Source organism: Nothobranchius furzeri, chromosome 7, assembly GCF_043380555.1.
Source record: "Nothobranchius furzeri strain GRZ-AD chromosome 7, NfurGRZ-RIMD1, whole genome shotgun sequence".
NCBI classification, from domain to species: Eukaryota; Metazoa; Chordata; class Actinopteri; order Cyprinodontiformes; family Nothobranchiidae; genus Nothobranchius; species Nothobranchius furzeri.
Genome location: NC_091747.1, coordinates 75,088,001 through 75,110,001, shown reverse-complemented (window position 1 = coordinate 75,110,001; position 22,001 = coordinate 75,088,001). Strand labels below are relative to the sequence as shown.

The 22,001-nt window shown below is 43.0% G+C and overlaps 1 protein-coding gene across 1 annotated transcript in view; it reads right to left on the bottom strand.

Moving 5' to 3' along the window:
• LOC107382218 (rab11 family-interacting protein 4B) overlaps positions 1-22,001 on the bottom strand; it is a 73,713-nt gene that overhangs the window by 50,724 nt on the left and 988 nt on the right. The window lies entirely within an intron of this gene.

Below are 22,001 nucleotides of genomic sequence, written 5' to 3'. Positions count from 1 at the left end.
TTTTCCGGCCATCGGAACCGGTCTGGAACAGTTAGACGATGCATCGTCGGTTCGGTTTGGGATGGAACTCGTCTACCTCACTTTGTTGTGGAAATAAAAGAAATAGAAAAATGCAGCAGAATCCAGATCGTGTGTGCAAATTTGAATTTCACATTTGTAACGATGTTTCCAAAACAAAACTGTGTTCAGAAATATTCAGACTGCGCCCCTGGTTTGGCAAAAAGTCTGAAAACTCTAAATTCAGAGCATTTAACAATTCTGGAAAATAATGACATTTACTATGCAGAATAGGCCATTCTTTTAAAATAAACCTTATAAATAAACCTTTTAATATACATCTGTGGATACTGAACAAAATAATGACTCTGTGACTTACGGATCTATAGATCATTGGTGAGTCACATGATAATCCTGTTAATGTTCACACAAAGCAGGTTATAAGGGTCATTCAGCTGATGGATTTTAAAAACAACAGTAATATAAACTTTATATTTAGATTACAGTTGTAGGCCTGAATTACGCAGTACAATTTGAGCATTCTATGCATTTTTATGCTGACTCTCTTGGTCTGCTTGCTTCCCACACCAAACCTTCTGTCAGGAATCTTGGCGTGACCTTTGACCCAGCTCTCACCCTGGATTCTCATGTCAGTTCTCTTGTTTGCTCTTCCTTCTTCCATCTCAGGAACATTGCTAAGCTGAGTCCCATTCTGTCCCGCTCTGAACTTGAGACAGTTCTCCACACCTTCATCTCCTCACGCTTAGACTACTGTAACTCTCTTTTCACGTGTCTGAGCAGAACCTCCCTAACCCATCTACAGGTGGTTCAGAATGCCTGTTCTCGGCTTCTGACCAAGTCCTCCAAACACACCCACATCACCCCGCTTCTCCTCCAGCTTCACTGGCTGCCAGTCACCTTCAGGGTTCATTTCAAGATCCTGGTTCTGGTCTATAGGGCCTTACACGGACAAGCACCATCTTACATTGGTGATCTTCTTAGTCCCTACACCCCCAGCAGGTCCCTGGGGTCCAGTGATCAAAGCCTACTGGTTGTGCAGCACCAGTCTAAAGGTCAAAGGTGACAGATCATTTGCTGCTGTGGCCCCCAGACTCTGGAACTCTCTCCCCCTGAGCCTGAGATCAGTGGACTCAGTGGTCTCCTTTAAAAAGCAGCTGAAGACTCACTTGTTCAAGCTGGCTTTTGTATGATCTTCTTCACCTCTCTCTCTTTATTCTGCTCTCCCCACCTATTCCACCTTCCTCAGGATCCACAAATTTCCCTCTTTCCTGTTCACTCTCTCTCTCTTTCTTAACATTTTTTCTTTTAAATCGCAATTGCTTGTTCTTGCTCATTTTAAATATGTTTTTAAACATTTTCAAAATGCTTTTTTTTCCTATTTTTACAATTTTTATATTTTTTGTTTTTGTGAAGCGCCTCGTGATTTTTATCTTGAGAGGCGCTATAGAAATGATATTTTCTTCTTCTTTTAGAAGTGAAAGCGTCACAAAATGAGTGTTCAAAACCCTAAAGACCGGCTCTGCTTTGTGTTTTTATTGTGCAACGGAGCCACGGGCTTCTTAATGCTCTTGTGACATAAGAAGAGATCGTTTGTGTTGCTGTGAGAACTTAAATCCCACTTTCTGCCACCAGATCAAAAACGCATCAGCTGCTTTTAGGATCATCTTTCTATCTGAGCTAAAATGTAATTTATTCATTTTGCTCTTGCATCAGTCACCTTCTGTGTTGTCAGCTCACGTTCACCACGATGGTCTCTTTTAAAATCATTTTTCAGTAAGTCAACTCAGCAGCAGCTGAAAGCAGCGAGGCTCCAACAACACGATTCCAGCTAAAATCACAAGGAAGCTCATCTCGTCACCATCTCCCTCTCTCACTCACACTCGCTGACATATTTGCAGTGTGAATTTCATGACTCATCCTCCACTTCACGCTCTGCCAGAGCAGCAGGGCTGCTCCAGAGTTGACGCTTGACGCATGAAGACGGACGGAATGATGAGGGGAAATAGTTCAGGAAAAGATGGAAGAGAAGAGAGAGATAAGATGCTAGCAAAGGAAATAAAAGCTAATTACGTGTAAAGGAATGCACCCCTCCCACCGCCTCTTTTCCTCTTCTCAAAGATGCTGGCAGCGGCTCGGCCAATGGCCTGCAGCTATTTGTTTATGTGCAGTTTGTTAGAGCGCTGGCCTCTTTCCTTTTTCTCAAGTAGCCATTTATAATTCTATTCATGTCTACCTGTCTCATTCAGATGGTAGAAATTAAATTAGGATCAGATGTCTTGTTTGTTTTGGGTCGACAGAAACTAAAAGATGAATATGGAGCCGAACTCTGTCACAGAGTCAGATCCTGAACATCGTACTCTTGACCCTACAATTCAGTTAATGATTCGTCAAATAATTTTAGAACCTTGATTGGCTCTTTGGCATCTATTGAGGGTGCTGAATGGCATTTTCTTGGTAACGGATGGGGCCAATTCTGCGCCGCTAGTCCTGCTGGATCTCACAGCAGCTTTTGATACTGTGGACCATCGTCTTGAGCGTTATGTGGGGATTTCTGGTCTGGTCTAGCTTAGTGAACTAGACCAAATTCTTCCTTTGCAAAGTTTGGTCAAGGAACGCTCCAATGGAAACTCTGCACCCCTAGCAGCATTCTGGCTGACCAATCACCGCTCTCTAGAAGGGTTTCAGACACATAGAGAGCTGTGATTGGGCCATAATGGAAAAAAGGGTGTATTTTTGCCTTCTTCAACAGTGGACCGCCTCGTTTACCGACATCTGTTGCGGTGAGTGCGTCACGTTGTTCATTGTCCAGTAGCATGCGAAGATCATTTGGAAGACAACGGTAGAACTCGCCCCATGACCGAAAGATTAATAATATATTTATTTAGCCTGGCTTGCCAGGCTAAGGCTGGCCTTGAGCTGGTTTAGATTGCATCTCCATGGAAGGATGGTATGTGTGAGGATGGGTGGCTTTTCTTCTGCCTTCTCACATCTGCCTTGAGGGATACCGCAGGGTTCAATATTGGGACCCTGTTGTTTTCAATTTACATTCTTCCACTGGGTGACATTCTGTGGCAGTATGGCTTCCACCTTATCACTGATGACTGCCAATTATACCTTCCCTTGGATAGAATTGGAGACCGTACAATCAAACAATTTGTGCATTGTATGACTGAAGTCAAGGCATGGATGGCTGAGAACTTCTTGTGTCTCAGTGAAAATAAAACTGAGGCAGTGTCATTTGGACTAAATAATCACTTTGACTCTTCCAATGTGGACGTTGCTGAACTTAATTCTTACCTGAGTGCTTCTGCAGTCATTCTTGGAGTGAGGATTGACAATGCTTTCTGTTTTGATGCTCATGTCAGTGCTGTGGTCTTTTCCTCTTTTTATCACCTGAGGCGTTTGGCTAAAGTTAAGTCATTTTTGACTAGACGGGATCTTGAGACTGTTGTTCATGCCTTTATTACCTGACACCTTGACTACTCTAACTCTGTCATATTTGGTGTAAGCCAGGGTACTGTAGCTCGCACGCAGGTTGTTCAGAATGCTGCAGCAAGATTTTTGGAAGGCAAGAGAAAGCATGAACACACAACTCCAATTCTGGTTGCTCTGCACTGGCTACCTGTCAATTTTAGAATTCGTTTTAAACTTTTTTTTAATGATTTTCAAGGCAATGAATGAGTTGGCCCCTGTCTATTTGTCAGAGGTGTTTCAGCCCCACATCACAGAAGGTGACTGTTTTGGTTCTACTGGATCTAAGTGCTGCCTTAAAATATGCAAATCTCTTGAAGGAGGTAAGAAATTAAATTGAAATGTTAGATTCTGCTGCTGATTTTGTAATTTTGTTAAATAAAGTGTTGAATATAAAAGTTTGTAAACACCAATCCTCTCGAGGAGCAATGGCCGACAGAGAGCCCGTCTTCATTGAACTGGAGCTGCACTGATCTCTGGGGACGAAAACTTTTGTTACAAAGAATTTAACGGGAGCGATGGAGGCAGCGGCGTTGGTGGAATGTCCGTCCACTGACGCCACCACTGTGTTGTTGGGCCGACCAATCACTGACAAGCGTTGTTTTCTCAGTTGTGTTTAAATTAAGGCTCTACTCCGTCCATTCTTGTATGGCTGTGGAAGAGCCCTTACCGCAGGTCTCCACACCTGCGCAGACGGAGAAGTGTAAACTAGGCTCACACGACTTTTCTTTATGCACAAAATTCTGACAAAAGTCAAATCTAACAAATGTGTGTGTGTTGCTGAGATCAGCTGAAGCATCTCTGTGGGGACTCTCTAGCAGCTGCTGGAGTTTGCAAAACAGCAAGATAGATGACAGGAGGGGGTTCATCTGGGAGGACACGAGGAGACGGGGGACAATAAAACCTTAAAGGAGGTGATAAAGTCTGAGATACTTTAGTGGGACACAGCAGATGTGTGGAAATCACTGTTTTCTTTACAAGCAGGTGGCATATCTGGTGTCTGTCTTCTACCAGCAGGTCCAGTCATCACTAAAGGCCTGGGAGGTTCTGGTTTGTGCACACACTGAACTTCCAGTCGTTACACCGGGGAAACAAAATCTGCTGACACACCATCCACTCCTGAACATTTGTTAGATGTTGTGAATAAAATGAAACAATGGAAAAATTAAAGCTCTTTTCTCATGTTGCCCGAAGCGGGAGGATATCCCGTTTCCAGATTCATGCAGGATTCACCCAACTGACCCAAATCTATGGCTACAGCTATCAAATACTTCAGTTATCAACTAATGAAGGCTACACGGGGGAAGCATTGTTGCCTCTCAGCAAAAAGGTTGCAGGTTTGAATTCTGCAGCCCTCGTGCATGGGGTCTGCATGTTCTCCCATATGAATGCATGGGTTTTTCTCCAGCTACCCCAGGTCCCTCACACCAAAAACATGCATGTTTGGTTAATTGGAGGCTCTAAGTTGTCCCAAGATGAGTGTGTGTCTGTTGTGTGTCTCAGTGATGGACAGGAGACACGTCCAAAGTGTTGCCTGCCTCTAAACTAGTCAGTGCAAGAGTTAGACACCATGGTTCCAGCAATCCTACTGAGTAATGAGCAGCTAATGAGTGAGTGAGCCACAAAAACTAAGAGAGAAATGATTTATACTAAATAGAATGAAATAATATCTGGGATCATTTATGAGACTAAAATGAGATGCAGCAATGTGAGCAGTGAGAAACCTGTGAGACGAGACAAAAGAGAAGCTAATCTGGGTAATGTGAGCCTGTGGTTGGACTACATCTAGGTGAGATTAAGTTTATATGATAAAGACTTCTGGGAATCAGTCATGGACTCATCTACCACAGAAACATCTGACATATCACTTATTAAGTCTTGATTAAATGGAAAATTGCTCATTCTGACTCACAAATTAGTCCCCTGGTGAAGAAATCACAAATGTGCAACATGAAATGATGATGTTGCATCAACTTCCTCAAACTTACGTGTGCTCTCAACATTTGCACCATTCTGAGCAGTGGCATGCTCAAAAGGGTAGCACAATATCGAGCTGTGCAACACAATGTCTTCCTACCAAAAAGAGGAGAAATTCATTTAGCATTTAAAACATTCCCACTTTTCTTTGGTGTTAATGTATTTGTAGTTAAAAGAAAATCAAGAGGAAACAAACCACATAAATAATGTCAGAGGTTTAGCCAGCTCAGATGTTTATTACACGGACCACTTCCTGTACGGTGACATATCAGCTCATCGATGCTTATTTGCATGTGCTCGGTGTAATATAAGCCAAACCAGGCCAGTGGGTCAGAGCTGCCTGTGAGGAGACTCCCATAGCTGGAGAGGTATTGATGTCAGTTCCCATGAGAGTACCTCAGTTACAAACAGCTTTCTGACAGGGTTAGAAATGTCAGATACTTTTAGTCAAGTTCAAATTCTCACTAAACCTTCATGTTCTGCAAATATTCAAAAGCATTCAGCAGAAATAGTTAGTTTGATGATCATTTAGCAAAGCCCAGAGGAGACGGGAAGCTAAAACTAGCTTATTTGTGTCATCGCTTTATAGTCAAACCCAGATATTGCCAGCTCTTCCAGGAAGATCCCGAGGCATTCCCAGGCTACAGAAGATCTCTTACACACGGCTAGTGAGCTCAAAGTCTCTCCTACCCGTAACATACCTAAAAAGTCTCCAGATGGAGGCAACCAGTTAGATTTTAGGAAACAATGCCACAAAGGACATAGATGTATCGCTGTATCAAATCAAATGATGTTGTGAACCCAGAACACCACAGAAAGAGATGCTACTACTGTAACATCATAAACAAACAGCTTGGTTTATCTGCTGCTCTGAGCTGAAGAAGAAACATTGCAGAGTTTAAATCAGCTGTGAGTTTCCTTCCTGTGTTAAAACCATCAACATAAATATACTGGACATCTCCTTTCCATAGGCTCCAAAATCACGTTTTTGAAGAGAAATGGGAGGTGGCCACCACCGCCATTTTGACCGTGCCACAGGTTCCATCAAGCCCAGACAATTCCATAAAAGGGAAGAGAGGAGGAGCTGAGGGTGGGGCTGTAAGGCTGGGATCGACTGACGACACCCGGTCGAACTAGCTACAAGCTAACCTGAAGCTAACCCAAAGCTAATGCGGAGGTGGGAGCTAAGCTAACGGAGGTAGCAACCTAGCTACAACCGGAGTTAACTGTGCACAACACCAGAGCTTCTGAGTCAGAGATACGCCGGGCTGACCGCTGGGTAAAACCGGGTGGAACACAGAGGTCTCCGAGACCTCCACAAGCCATCAGCCCCCGCAGCTGACAGAAGCCGCGATCAGACAGAGATGCGCCGAGCTGCGGGGAATGGAAAACCGGGTGGAAACCATCGGTCTCCTGAGAGCTCCACAAGCCGATAGTGGGAACCCAGCTCCACCAACATGTTATATTTCAACCCATTTTCTAAAGTGCAGCATTATGTTAAATGCACTGGGTTTTACCCTATTACATTTAAATTTCATGGTTAAACAGTACATGTTAAAATCTAAGCTCAGCTCGGCAGTGACCTAAAATACATAAATATAATTTTACTTACCGAAAAAAAATGAAGTGGAGACTCCTTGGACGCTATTAGTGCAATTAATGCCACAGCAAGTCATTTTGTCCAACAATTGCACAAAAAATATCCAAAAAAGAATACACAAACACAGAGACTCAAAATCCTGGAACAGTTTCCAGGCCAGACCGAGGCTCTACTGAGGCCTTTCCACGGAGCTAGCTCTGTGGTCACGTGGGTCTGATGCTCATTAATTATACAGAATTTTAGGCTTTTAATACACTTAAACAGAAGAGCGAGTGACAAAAAAATGCACCCCCCTCAGGGGTGTAAACTAGATAATTTAAACCAAAAACAAGTTTTGGTACCAGGCTGTAAACATGTCTATTTCTGCTGTGAAATTGGTATTTTTAACATGGGAGTCAATGAGGATTTGCTCGCTTCTGACACCAGCCCCTAGTGGATGAGGGTGGAACTGCAATTTTTGGTACTTCCGGGTTGAGACCAATTTTAGAGCAGCATTGTGGGGGCTTGGTTAAAACGTTACTGCAGGAGGAAGCCTGTTGAATGGAGCTAGACAATGGCTGCTAATTAGCCTGACAGATAAAAGAGAAACACTGAACCATGAAAGGAACTGCTGAGGAAGGTCAGAACTTAAATGCACTCTGCAACAAAGTGAGCAAACACACACACACGCACGCACACACACAGAGGGAGAGAGCGAGCTGACAGCTCTTTGAAAGTCTCACATTTCTACAAAAACATCTCTAATCTTTTCCATGAAACGAAGACTTTAAAGGTGCATCTGGTCTGTGTTAATGGACGTTATGATCATTTACATGTGTGTGTTATGGTCAGACAGTTACTGCAATGCCCTTCTAACTGGTCTTCCAGGCTGTACTGTGAGACCTCTTCAAATGGTCCAGAACGCAGCGGCGCGTCTGGTCTTCAATCAGCCAAAAAGAGCACACGTCACCCCTCTGTTCATTGAGCTCCACTGGCTACCGCTAGCAGCACGCATCAAATTCAAATAGCTAACACTAGCATACAAAGTCCGAGATGGTCCGGCTCCCATCTACCTGAATCCTCTTGCAAAGGCTTACGTCTCGGCCCGGTCGCTCCGGTCATCACAGGATCGTCGGCTAGCAGTGCCTACACCACGCTCAGGACAATCCAGACTCTTCTCATGCATCGTTCCACAAATGTGGAATGACCTTCCAAGCACTACCAGAACTGCGGCTTCCTTTTCAATTTTCAAGAAACTCCTGAAGACCCTGCTCTTCAGAGAGCATCTTCTTAACTAGCACCTTGCCTGCACCCGTCCCCCCTCTCTACTGTCCACTCCTTGTCCCCTCCTCTATATGACTGATGTCAATGTTGTTGTTGTTATTGTTGTTGTTGTTAGCCTCAAGGGCAATATGCCGATTATCACTTGTAAGTCGCTTTGGACAAAAGCGTCTGCTAAATACATAAACATAAACAGTTGACCTTGTAAATGTAGGACATAAATCCCAAAAAGGTTTGAATAATCTGGCACCGACCTACCTGTCGGCTTTACTCACACCCTATATGCCAGTGCGCTCGCTCCGTTCAGCAGACCAACTGCTGCTCTGCACCTTGACAACGCGCTACAAGAGAAGGTGGGAGCGAGCTTTCTTGCTTGTAGCTCCCAGTCTCTGGAATGCACTGCCACTCACCATCCACTGGTGTATTCGAGCCACTCCGGAAGACTCACCTTCATAATTCGCTCTTAGATTGCGATTTTATCTTTCCTGTATTGCGGTTCTGATCTGCTTTAATTGGCTTTTAATTTGTCTGTTGTATCTGTCTGTTTTACTGGCATTTTATGTTTCTGTTTTTATATTGGGAGACGCTTTGGTCAGCCATGCTTTTTTTTAAAAGCACCTTATAAATAAATTTGGTATGTATGGTATTTTATTTACCTTTCATGCAGCTGAACTGGATTTTTTTATATTCCTGACACCAAACAGGCTAATCAACAAACCAAATGAACTCATATTTACTCAAATGAACAAACTGAGCAGCAAACAAAGCTCTACAGAACAAGGATGTAGCGCTCTGCAGCGCTGAAACTTATCGCATCATTTTACTTCCACAAAACCTCTGCAGTCGTGTTGGACTTCCTGCTAGAACAGGAAGACGATCATAACCCTTAATACTTCTTTCTCTCGTACATCCACACTTTATATTGAAAGGTAAAAGGATGGAGGATATTTGTGCTTAAAACATCAGTCGTGTGGTCAAACACCTGTAGAAACTAGGATTTAAGTTCCTTTATCTTGTGGAAAACAAGATCTGATAGAACTCATAATTAACAATCTAATTATGTTTAAGGTCTGTTTCCACATGCCAGACTGTAATCAGCTGGTTTTGTCCACGTGTGGCTGCTTCTTCTCTGCAGTGTTCTGCTCTATTTAAGGTCCCTCCAACTACCAGGCTCTAGTTACCTCTACTCTTTGGACATCGACGCAGATTTTGTCCTTCGCCCTCAACTCACTCCATACCTGGTCACTGCCTGTCTTTGTGTTTTTGAACCTAACCTGTTGCCTTTCCATGGTTCAGCTCATCAGATAGCTTCTGCCATTGGATGAGTGAGGGTCAGAAGTCGAGCGGCTGATGCACCATTGTGGACTTGCTCCTGGATGTCTACATGCGCCTTGTTTGTGGCTCACAGCGGTTACAGATTTTCAAATATTTTAAAGAAATCACATTACTTTTTTCTCAAGTTGTAATAGTTCTATGGTATATAAAAAACATGGTCTCAAAGGCCTTAGCATAAAATCCCTCACATAAAGCAATCTCAGCAGCTTCATTCTAGACATTTTCAGTGCCTTCCAGAATGAGCCGTTTCAGGGCTTGGTCACTTAAAAAAAACAAGCTAGAGCTGGCCACGCCCACCCGTCCTCTGCTATAAGCTGAGAAGCTCTGATATCTGAGACAAGCTTGGCGTAGAGCTACAGTACTGCTCCTCCAGTGGCAACTCTCTTTTGCATGTGGAAGGTGCTATGGTAGTTTTCCCGTTTGTGACATCACAAACAGGCACTTAAAAATGGGTTGTTTTAGACATATAAGTCCTGAAATGAAACCTTGAGAAAAACTGATGGACTGTATATTTATGATTTTTTCTCAGTTTGGAGTTTTTATGGAGGCAGTTGAGACCCAGCAGAGAGTCTCTTTTAAAACATGTTCTGTGTTTGGATGAGGTTTTCATCCTCAGAACCAAACTTAGTAAATCTATCTCAAAACAAAAGTCAAAGAAATGTTAAAACGCATTAAATAAAATGAAAAAACTCTAGGTGAGTAATTTTATCTCATGAGAGGTTTGTTATGAGTTTCTCACATTTGTGGCTCTGATATTCATACAATGAGATGATGAACCTCAGCTTCCGGGATGAAAACCAGGGCGTTTCACCGATTGTATCAGAGTATCAGACCACAGTTAGGTCCTGATTTCTGTTGACCTATACGGCTTCGACTTCAGCTGGGCAGTGCAGTGCCAACAAGGGGAGGCAGAAGGGAAAAAAGAATATTGTACACACAATAAAATATCTCATACACCAGCTAGTATTTTAGAAACTATAGGGGAATACTGAAGAAGAAATTACAAACAACTGTTCAAAAAATGTTTGTTAAATAAATCATTAAATTATGTAAATGCTTCCTTTATGTCAACTAAGGCTGAATTGATCTTATTTTAAACCCTGGAACAGTTGTTCGGTTATCTGAACATTTTCATATTTACTGTAGAAAGTGAACCTGTTATTTTTATAGACATTCTCCAAGCCTGCATCTAAAGGCTCACGTTTTCCCTCCAGATGCTGCTGGCAGGAGATGACCTCTGTCCACTGGCAGACAGTCTGCTTCAGTGGCTGAACAAATGTCAGGACAGGAAGACAAACTCACAGCCAGCTCAAAGTCAGAATAAAGTCACAACTATCTGAATGGGAACTGCATTAAAACCATGTTCCTCTGCTGGCAGCAGTCATCACCTAAACAGAGATAACACCATCCTCCTATTAGTAAGAGGTGATGCTGTAAGCAACATTTAAAGCTTTTACAGAAGCATGTGACCGTCATGCTGCACTGCATACATTAAATAAACTGATGTGAGAGGTATAAAACTCACACGCCGATGGGATGAGCGGGGGTTGTAAACCACATCATGTATTAACGTGCACCATGATGTGGGGAAAGTGGGCTTCAGAGATGTGATGAAAGAAGAGAGATGTTGTTTTTATCACATCTTAACATAAATAAATGAGATTTATTAGTTTGGGAAATTTGCAGCCATTTTTTCTGGACATCAGACCGGAGCCGAGGGAGAAACGAGAGATGAGAGGTCTGCAGGTCAGTGTGGGATGTTTTAGTTCAGTGGCAGACCTCCGTGGTGTTGGTACCGTTACAGAATAATCAGTCAGCTGGATGGCGACGCGTCCTTGGCTGTCATTGATGGGACTACGCTGGGCCTCGTCTCACTTCCAGAGTGTGTGCATGTGTGTATGTTCTGCGACTGAATAGGAGAATCTGCTTTAATTAACAACCTCAGCAGCACACACTGACACCAGGAGATTTAGAGGCACCCACCCCTCCCATCCACCCTTTCTCAGTAATCATTCCTATTGGGAATTGTTGGAAAATATAAATACTGTATGTTTTAACTTGCGTCAACAGAAACAGCAACAAACTAGACAATTAGCCCCTTTTCAGCTAGAGCTAGTGTCCATGTGAAACCGATTTGTAGAATCATTTTTTGTTTAGTTTATAATTACACATTTTAAGGTTAATCATCGTGGTTAGAATGGAAATGTGGAAATCAGAAAAAACATCCATCCATCCATCCATCCATCCATCCATCCATCTTCACCTGCGCATCTGGAGTCAGGTCATGGGGGCAGCAGCCTAAGTCGAGAGGTCCAGACCTCTATGGAGTAAAATTTGTGCCAATAGACTCAAGAAAAAACATTTTGAAGTTCAAACAAATATTATTGAGAGAAAAAAAAGTTCCAAAATACAAACTTACTATTTGAATCGGCTTCTTAAAATGATCAAGAAAAACACGTTGACGGTCAAACTAAAATTAAGAAATTGACGGAACAAAAATATTGACTAATCAAATTTTTTTTTTCAAAAGTAAAACTTACTATCTGAATCAACTTCTTAAAATGAGTAATACAGTATGTTTCCTTTTTCTGTTTGCCTCTATGTGTTTTTGTTATCAATTTATTCAGGCGGAACGGCTGGTGTACTGGTGCAGCAGCAACAACCTGGAGCTCAATGCTCAGAAGACAGTGGAGATGATTGTGGACTTCAGGAAAGTCACAGCCCCATCTCTCCCCCTCGTCCTGACGGACACCCCCGTCACCACCGTGGACTCCTTCTGCTTCCTCGGAACCACCATCACACATGACCTTAGGTGGGAGCCATCCATCAGCTCCCTGCTCAAAAAGGCCCAGCAGAGGATGTACTTTCTGCTGCAGTTGAAAAAGGCCAAGCTGCCGGCCCAGATGATGGTGCAGTTTTACACGGCCATCATTGAGTCCATCCTCACCTCCTCCATCGCTGTGTGGTACGCTGGAGCCACGGTGAGGGACAAAAACAGACTGCAGCGCATTGTACGCTCTGCTGAGAAGGTGATTGGCTGCAGCCTTCCATCTCTCCAGGACCTGTACGTCTCCAGGACTCGTGGGCGTGCAGGTCGGATAGCAGCTGACCCTTCGCACCCGGGTCACAGACTTTTTGAGCCGCTTCCCTCAGGCAGGAGGTTACGGTCCATCCGGACCAGAACCTCCCGCCATAAGAACAGCTTCTTTCCATCTGCCGTTAGACTTGTGAATAGATTATAAACACACAACCATGCTGGTCTTCTGTACTCGACACAACATCACGTTATCGGCCATGTTACCATTACCTGCTATTTTTTATCGCTGAAAGTTTTATTCTAGTTTTTTTTAATTATATTTTATTCTATTTTTAATCTTATTATTCATGTTATATAGAGCACATTAGTACCGAAGCAAGTTCCTAGTTTGTGAATTGTTTGTTCACTGACAACGGCAATAAACCTTTTCTGATTCTGATTTTGTTTCATTCTTGCTGCTGAGAGCTTTGTTCTCACTACCAACCCTCGTTGACTTAAATGCAGTTAAAATTACCACCAACAACTAAATTCTTGATGTTCCCTTTTTAAAATGTAGCCACAGAAAAAATAAATAAAATAAAAAAAAAACACTTTTTTTTCTGTTCATGGATCAGATGTGGGTCATATCATCTGCTAATTGAATAAACATAAACATAAACATATGTGTGCCCCAAACCAAAACACTCATTGTCCAATAAAGATTCATTTTTCTGATCCAGCTTCTGATGTTTCTCTTTATCGTTCCTCGTCACACTCTCTCTCCACCTGCATTCTTTCCACTCGTTTTATCACTTTTCAGACTCACATTCCTTCACACTGATTTGCACTTAAACATCTATCTTTCCCTTGACTTTATTACTTTTACTTTTTTCCTTAACTTGGGTCAACCTGGGTCACTAGCAGCCATCTCTAAGAGAAGACACTGCCATCTCTGTCCTCCAGTCACAGGAACAACCCTTAAATCTAAAGGGCAGCTTGTCGTTTTGTGCCATCAAATCACATCTCACAGTATGTTTGTTGATGTGGCCTCAAATTATGCAGGACTTTCATGACTGTCGGTGCAGCCATCAGTCAGCTGTGTGACTTCTCGTGTGGTCAGATGATTTTCATTGTTAAACATCAACTGTCAGATGAAGCGGGACATATTTGCTCCATTCAAATGATGCAGACATGTTTTGCCCCGTGAGTCATACAACTCTTGAGGATTCTGGCTTTTCCTGGATTTTCCAACTCTTTGTGGATCACCAGTTTAGTTTAGATTGGAACATCCCCAATTATTAGAATTAAATTGAATTAATAACAGTCCAATAAAAAAGACAGAGTAAAACATTTACTTAAATGATGTTAAAATACTAACAACAACAAAATTCTTGATGTTCCTGTCATGGTCTGCGTCTGCCCCTTCCTTCAGGTGCCTCCTGGTGTTCTCCACCCCTCTCTAGATTCCCCTTTGTGTCTTATAGCGCCCTCATGTGTCCTTTGTCTGCGTTTCATTTATGTGTTTTCTGTTTGTTGGCTTTTGATCATCCCCATCCCCTCCTGTTGTAGCTCCAGCCTCTTTGTCCCCAGCTCTGTGTGTGTGAGTGTATGTGTTTGTGTGTGTCCATTCCCCATTTCAGGCCCTGTCCACACGTAGCCGGGGATCTGCCTAAACGTAGATATTCTTCTACGTTTTGGTCTGTCATCCACACGAAAACGGAGTTTTTTCACACGAAAACGGATCTTTTTAAAAACTCCGGCCAAAGTGAAGATCTGCGTTTTCTCCGTTTTGGGTGTCTGCGTGTGGACAGACAAAACCGGAGTTTTAAGGTCCGCAACGTCACTTTCCGCTACAAAAAAATTCTGACATCACGTGTGCGACCTGTGTTTACACTAGCCGACAGCATGGATGCCCTCAGAGCTGCGCTCGCTTTATCAATTGTCCAATTGTCCTTTTTGCTTGTTTGTTTTTGCAAGCGGAATTACTGCTCCTTGCGGAAGACCGCAGACGAAGGACGAGGTTAAGAATGGGGGAAGTACTGCCGCCTACAGTCTGGCATGTCCTTAACAACGTATTTATCCGGGTACGTGTGGACAGAGTTTGTTTTTAAAACGAGGTGGTGTGGATTCAAGTTTTTGGAGGGGCGGATATTCGTTTTTAAAAAACCCCGGCTACATGTGGACTAGGCCTCAGTGTGTGTGAGTGAATCCTTCCCTCAGTCTTTTAGCTCAGTTTTGTGTTTATCTGCCCTCCTTTGGTTCTGCTTCCCCATTTAGATAACTGTTCTCACCTGTCTTCCCTCCAGCCCTCACTCCACACACCTGCTTCCTGTTTCCCTAATTGTTCCTCCCAGTCTATTTAAGCCCTGCCTTGTCTCTGTATCGTTGTCAGTGTTGTTTTTGTCCATCTCAAGTGTTCTCCTGAGCTTGCTCATGAAAGAGCTCCTGTTTTGCCTTTTTGCCAGCGTTTGCTTTTGGATTTACGCCCAGCCTCCTAAATAAAAGGATTTTTACTTCATATCCACTTCTGCCTCGTGTCATCCTAGGTTACTGCATTTTGGGTCCAAACCATCCTCTCAACGTGACAGTTCCCTTTTTAAGGTTCTGCAGATGTTCTGCTTGATTTTAATTAAGCCACAGAAATAAAAACCCACACAGCTTTTGTCTGTTCCTGGATCAGATCTGGATCATACGTGTGCCCCAAACACAAACGTGCGCCAGTCTCTCTCCACCTGCATTCCTTCGGCTCTTTCCATCCCTTTTCAGACTTGCATTTCTTGCCAAAAAAGTGTCTTAATAAAACTCAGACAGCAAATGCTGTAGATTAGTATTAGTTTTCTTCACAAGCCTTCTGGACTCTGCTGTTGTTGTTACCTTCCAAAGTGAAGCATGGCTATTTTCTGATCTGCAGAGGTTTGCTGAAGTTTAGGCTCAGAATACCCTGGATGGTCACGAAATAACTGAGATCACTGATAAAAAAAAAAAACAAACAGCAAAATTTAGAAGAAACAGGATGTGGAAACCAAACTGACAAACTCTGTGGGTTTAAGGTGGAGTAAAAGTCCTGAACCTCTTCCTTCATATCGATGCTGAAGCTCACAGTTTGCACAGCTGCTGGAGTTTCTTATGAAGTAGAATCAGTGCATTTGTGATGGGAAAGGATGTAAATACTTGGTAAACAAGAACTAAACTTCTTCTTCTTCTTCTAACTCAGAGAGCAAAAGGGGACACCGCATTGAGGAAGGCTGATGAGGAAGTTTTCTGCTGCCGACGGGATTCTGCTCCTGTGGCACAAACAATGACTCAACAACAAACACGTCCATTGTGCTCTCATGTACCTTGGTTCCCCTTTTCTCCGTTTTACTTAGTTTTAACTCTGGGTGCATCTCCAACACTTCTCTCATCTCGGTTCTGCAATTAAACCACGAAATGACAGAAGGCAGCAGGATCTCCTCATCACTGATCATTAGATGAAATGAGAGAGGCGGGGAGAAAGTAGAGGAAATCAAAGACAAGGAGAAGATGTGGGATGGAGCGGATTAGAGAACTCTGGCATTAAATGATCTGATTAAAAATTAAAGAGTGTAGCAGTTGAGCATGAAGCAGTCAAGTGTTTTGATTCATTCGGAAACTCAGGATGAAAAAAAAACACTTTAAAACATAAAATATGGAAACAAATATAAATAGATGAAGTCACAATAACTTTTGGACCTAACTGAGATTTCTAGATGCTCATTTAGGGCGACACAATATTTTGAAGGTTTACTATCATTGCAATATAAAAGTGCAGAGTATTAATATCACAAAAAACTACTTGGAATTCAATCCAGCCTTTGCCAACAAGCCCAGACTTCTTGACCAGGTCTTTTTAGGCGAGCTTGGAGACAATCCCTCCAGATGTTCTGGGTTCTTCTGACAGGAGAATCCCCAAATCAGTTCTGAGTTCTCTTATTGGTGGAAAAAAAAGCTTTAGGTGAAGTCCCTACCAGATGGCTGAGCGTCAAACCCTATCACTAATGCTGAGGAGAGACAAACTCAGTTGTTTTACTGAGAATCGTATGATCCTATGAGGGTTGGAATGTACCGTATTTTCCAGAGTATATGTCACTCCGGAGTATAAGGCCCTGTCCACACGTAGCCGGGGATCTGCCAAAACATAGATGTTTTTCTACGTTTTGGCCTGTCATCCACACGAAAACGGAGTTTTTTCACACGAAAACAGATCTTTTTAAAAACTCCGGCCAAAGTGAAGATCTGCGTTTTCTCCGTTTTGGGTGTCTGCGTGTGGACAGACAAAACCGGAGTTTTAAGGTCCGCAACGTCACTTTCCGCGACAAAAAAATGCTGACATCACGTGTGCGACCTGTGTTTACACTAGCCGACAGCATGGACGCCCTCAGAGCTGCGCTCGCTTTATCAATTGTCCAAGCGCTTTCTGCTTGTTTGTTTTTGCAAGCGGAATTACTGCTCCTTGCGGAAGACCACAGACGAAGGACGAGGTTAAGAACGGGGGAAGTACTGCCGCCTACAGGTCTGGCATGTCCTTAACAACGTATTTATCCAGGTACGTGTGGACAGAGTTTATTTTTTAAAACGAGGTGGTGTGGATGCAAGTTTTTGGAGGGGCGGATATTCGTTTTTAAAAAACCCGGCTACGTGTGGACTAGGCCTAAGTCGCACCAGCCATAAGAAGAAAACAAAAACATATATAAGTCGCACTGGACTATAAGTCGCATTTTGGGGGGACATTTGATTATTTTTCTTACAAAATCTGAGACCAAGTGTTTCACATTGCAAGACAAGTGCCGGTAACAATGACAGAATAAACAATCAGGGCACAGCAGCGTGCAATGGTCTCCAGCAGGTGAAGGCGGGGCAGGGAGCTCATTCCTTGTCCGGAGATGGCCCGCAACAGCGCGGTATACATAATTTGGTATATAAGTCACTTTGGTATATTAGTCGCAGGACCAGCCAGACTATGAAAAAAGGTGCGACTTATAGAGCTCCGGACGTCACGTGACTCTCAGAGAGTAGACGCCATGTTGGCAGGCAACAAATGTAAACAAAATGAACGGGATCGGCTTGGATTTTACTTCGCCGGAGTTTACTTCACACTTTAAAACCGAAGAAATTGTTTTATTTAGTCAGAAATTAAATAGACTAAACATCTCCGACCCTTACCGTGCCCCTGGGATACTTTTTAAAAACGTCAGAAGCTGTCGGAGCGGACTTCTTACCGGCACAACACCGGACCTGGCCGGGGAACCCCTTGGGATTCCCCCGGAGGAGCTGGCCCAAGTGGCTGGGGAGAGGGAAGTCTGGGCCTCTCGACGCTACTGCCCCCGTAGCCCGACTCCGGATAAGCAGATGAAAATGGATGGATGGATGGAAAAATAATAGATTTACATGTAAGTAGTTTAAATAGAGTGCTGTGCTGTTTGAATGTATAAACTGAACACCAAGAGAAATCACTAGTTTGATTTTTTTCGGTGAATAAAATAAATATGTCAGGCAGGAGCGTCTCAGGATCTGTCTGAGATCCGTCTCGGTGAGACTGATAATGGCAATCCAAAGTGCTTTTTATGTGTGATCTGACAATTGATCAACCATTGCTTAAAAATGAAATACAGCTTAGCCGGTTAATTGCTGTGATCATAAAACACGTAAACGGCAGCACGCAGAACTCACGAGGCAACGTTTTACGTGACGTTTACTTGTTGCTGTGAGTAATGAGACAGAAAAAGCCACGCCAAAATAAGTTTAGGAAGCCCACTAAGAATCGTAATAAAAGCATTTAAAATAAACACCATACACAGTTGAGGAAACGTTGGTTTAAGTACCTGATATGAAGCGGTCGCTGCATAAGCAAAAACCTTTACTCTCGGGATCCCACAGCTTCATTTTAGCTCGGTCACTAGCGCGTTTTATTACAATGATCCAACGTTTGCGGCGCTCCGGATCTTGGGGAATCCTGTAGATGACTCATTCCTTATGTCGTCCGCGACTGTTCTGCATCCTGGGGCACAACAGGAATCTAACATATTTCCCGTTTGGTTGAGTTTTCTGACAATAACAAATAGTCCAAATGCGGGCTTCTGCCTGCCAATATGGCGCCGTTTCGATTTGAACTGTTGCATGCCGAGAGAAGTGACGTCAACTCCCGGAGCTCTATGGTCTGGAAAATACGGTATGTCTGCAGGCTTGGTTGGAGTGGAGGAGCTTCTCTTTTCATCTGTCATGTTCCACAAATCAGTTATTTGTCCAATCCAGCAGCCTCTCTGTGATTGGTGCCCACACCCAGTTTAGACTGTACTGGTACAAATGCTAAAACACAAAAACTGGTGGGAGCATCGGGGTGAAAAATGTGGGTTTAGGGTTTGCAAATGTTATAACCATGGCAACATTAAACAATATGGGAAAGGCAGATGAAGTGTCGTTGTGACGTGAGTTGGAGTCATCTTTACGAGCTTATCCTCTGTGACAGCCGGCTGACCACTGACTTGTTAGGAATTCATGTCCTCATTTGCAGCGAAGCAGAGAGCAGAAGCTCTCACCATCTCGAGCAGATTTAATCTGGCTGATCCAGCCTGTGAAATGCTGATTAACTCTGACAGAATCTGTATAAACAGATCAAAAACTCTTGCACAGAGCTCAAATGATTCCTCCGACCTGCTAGAAACCTGAAGGAGGGGGAGAAAATCAAGCCTCTCCACATCATGTGAAGAAAATCTGGGTATAAATTATTGATTGTGTTTCTGCAGTGGTTGGGCAAATCAGGGCCACCACAAACTTCTCATGTGAATCACATCTATGAGGTCCCCGGCTGGCGTGTGAAGCTGCACGTAACACGGTGCTCTTAAAGCTCTAGAGTACTTCACTGTCGGGGTTACAGGAGGTATCAGTAAGGTTGTTCTATAAAACATCAGGAAACAGGGTCAGGGTAAAGGTATGCATGCAGTGATATTTCAGTTCAGGGTAACGGAGCAAGCGTTCAAGCTGAGTTTAAGTTAAAGTCCCATTAGTCATCACGCTGTTGTGTGAAATTTGTTCTCATTCGACCCATATCCTGGGGGAGCAGTGAGCTGCAGACATGGCTGTGCTCGGGAACCATTTGCTGGTTTAAGCCCCCAATCTCACCTCTTAATGCTGAGTGTCACGTGGGGAGGTATTGGGTGTAATTTTGAAAGTCTTTGGTATGACCTGACTGTGGATTTGAACACACGATCTCCCAGTCTCAGGGCGGACACTCCACCACTAGGCCACTGAGTAAAAGCTAACCAACGCCTACACTACACCAGGTTAGCTTTGAACGAAACAAGCTGTTTGAGGCTATCTGATGGCTTCATGTGACTTTGTCCTTCTACTAAATCGTATCTTTGCAGTTTTGGTCAGTTCATACAGGTATTTTACTGGTATATGAAAAGAGCCCATCTTCCATGGGTCCACTGGTTACCATGGCAGCATTCAAACTTTTATGATTTAATCTGTTGGAGTTCTTTTAACATGAAGAGGAGCTTTTTATTTACACTCAACTTAGCGACTTTGTCGCCATTTCTAACGACTTTTCAGACCCCCTCAACAACTTTTTTTCAAAAAAGCGCCTATCGACAAGTCTGGCGATATTTCTGACTCCCCTCAGCTACTTTGACTACAACTTTGTTGCTGACTTTACCTTTAGATTAGAGATGCATCTGAAGCGTCAGGACTGTCCTTCCTTCCAGAGGATCAGAAAGAAACTGATCTGCGCATGTGCGTGCAGGCAACGTCGCACTCGCACATGGCTGCTGGCTTCTCGCACCACCTGTGGTGCATTCATGGAACGTTGGAACTCTATGATGAGTTCAATAACGTAGCACATTTAAAACTTTTGTAAAAAAACAGAATAATACTGAAAGCCAAACACCTCAGGTCATTGGCAGTTTGCATGTAACGTTTCTGAATACTAAATACGGCCTGCTTCTTTTTACACGAAAGTACTAAAAGCAACAAAAACAAACAAATAAAAAAATATATATATTATCTATTAAGTCAATGTATAGCACTGAATCACAACAGAAGACATCTCAAGGCACTTGAAAACTACAAGAGAAAATTCATTTTAATTCAATCAATTTAATAAATTTGTATTTAAGAGTTCCATTCTCTTCAGACAAAATAAAAATGTTCCTTCCATTTTTTGTGCCGTCATTCCTTGATGTTTTATAGGCTGCTGTTTTGTATTCTATGGGTTTTTTATTTTAATAAAATATTAAAAAATGAATGAAATATATTTTTTTATAAAATCAGGCGGGTTTTATTTGATTTACTCTACAAGACTGGTGACGTCAGGATGCAAATGTGGTGATGTCATCATGCAAACCAGATGTCATCGCGGCGTATGCAAATTACCATGTGACGTCATCTGGCAACATCTGGTGACTTTTGAGGGGAACTTCAGCTACTTTCAGTCAAAAACAGTTGGCAACACTGGCCATGCTGCCAAAAGGACAGTGACATCTCTTTGCACACATGACCATCACCCCACGGGGATTATTATGGAATTGGTCCAACCTCTCCTGCTATAATTTACATGCGTCCTTCGCTTTACCTAGACCCTGAGTCTCTTTTGTACACATTCTGAACATCTAGGTCACAGAGAAATGTACAAAAATACTCACATTTACAAAAACGCACATGGGAATATCTGTGAGCATGAGAAAGACTCAGCAGCAGGTGCAGGAGTGAATTTTGACACAAAAAGACTGATTAAAGTAGAGGAACAACACTTCTATGAACCTCGTTTACTATGTGGTCACGAGTCCTCGAGCATACATGGAGGAACTGATAAACTCTCTCCTACACACACACACACACACACACACACACACACACACACACACACACACACACACACACACACACACACACACACACACACACACACACACACACACACACACACACACCTCTGCAAGGCTACCCTGCAGAGCGGCTGCATTCCTCTTTCTCCATGCTATGGCAACACCGTGCTGCTCCAGACCTACTGGCGCTCACATAACTGACCTTCTGTTTATCATAAATAACACTTTAGAAAAATGAACACTTCACATTCATCAGAGGACAAATAAAAACCTGATGGGTGTGAAACTCAGATGAGGAGACTAATGAAAGTCCGCTAGAGGCGTTAGAAATGCGATTTATCATCAAAAGCCACACGTTTTATCTCAGGAAAACACAAGAGATCTACAGCAAGTTTAACCTTTTAAAGCCTGATAGCAACATTTGAAAACAAATAAATAAATAAAAGTTTCTGAAACATAAATTTTTATTGGCTTCATTTAGTAT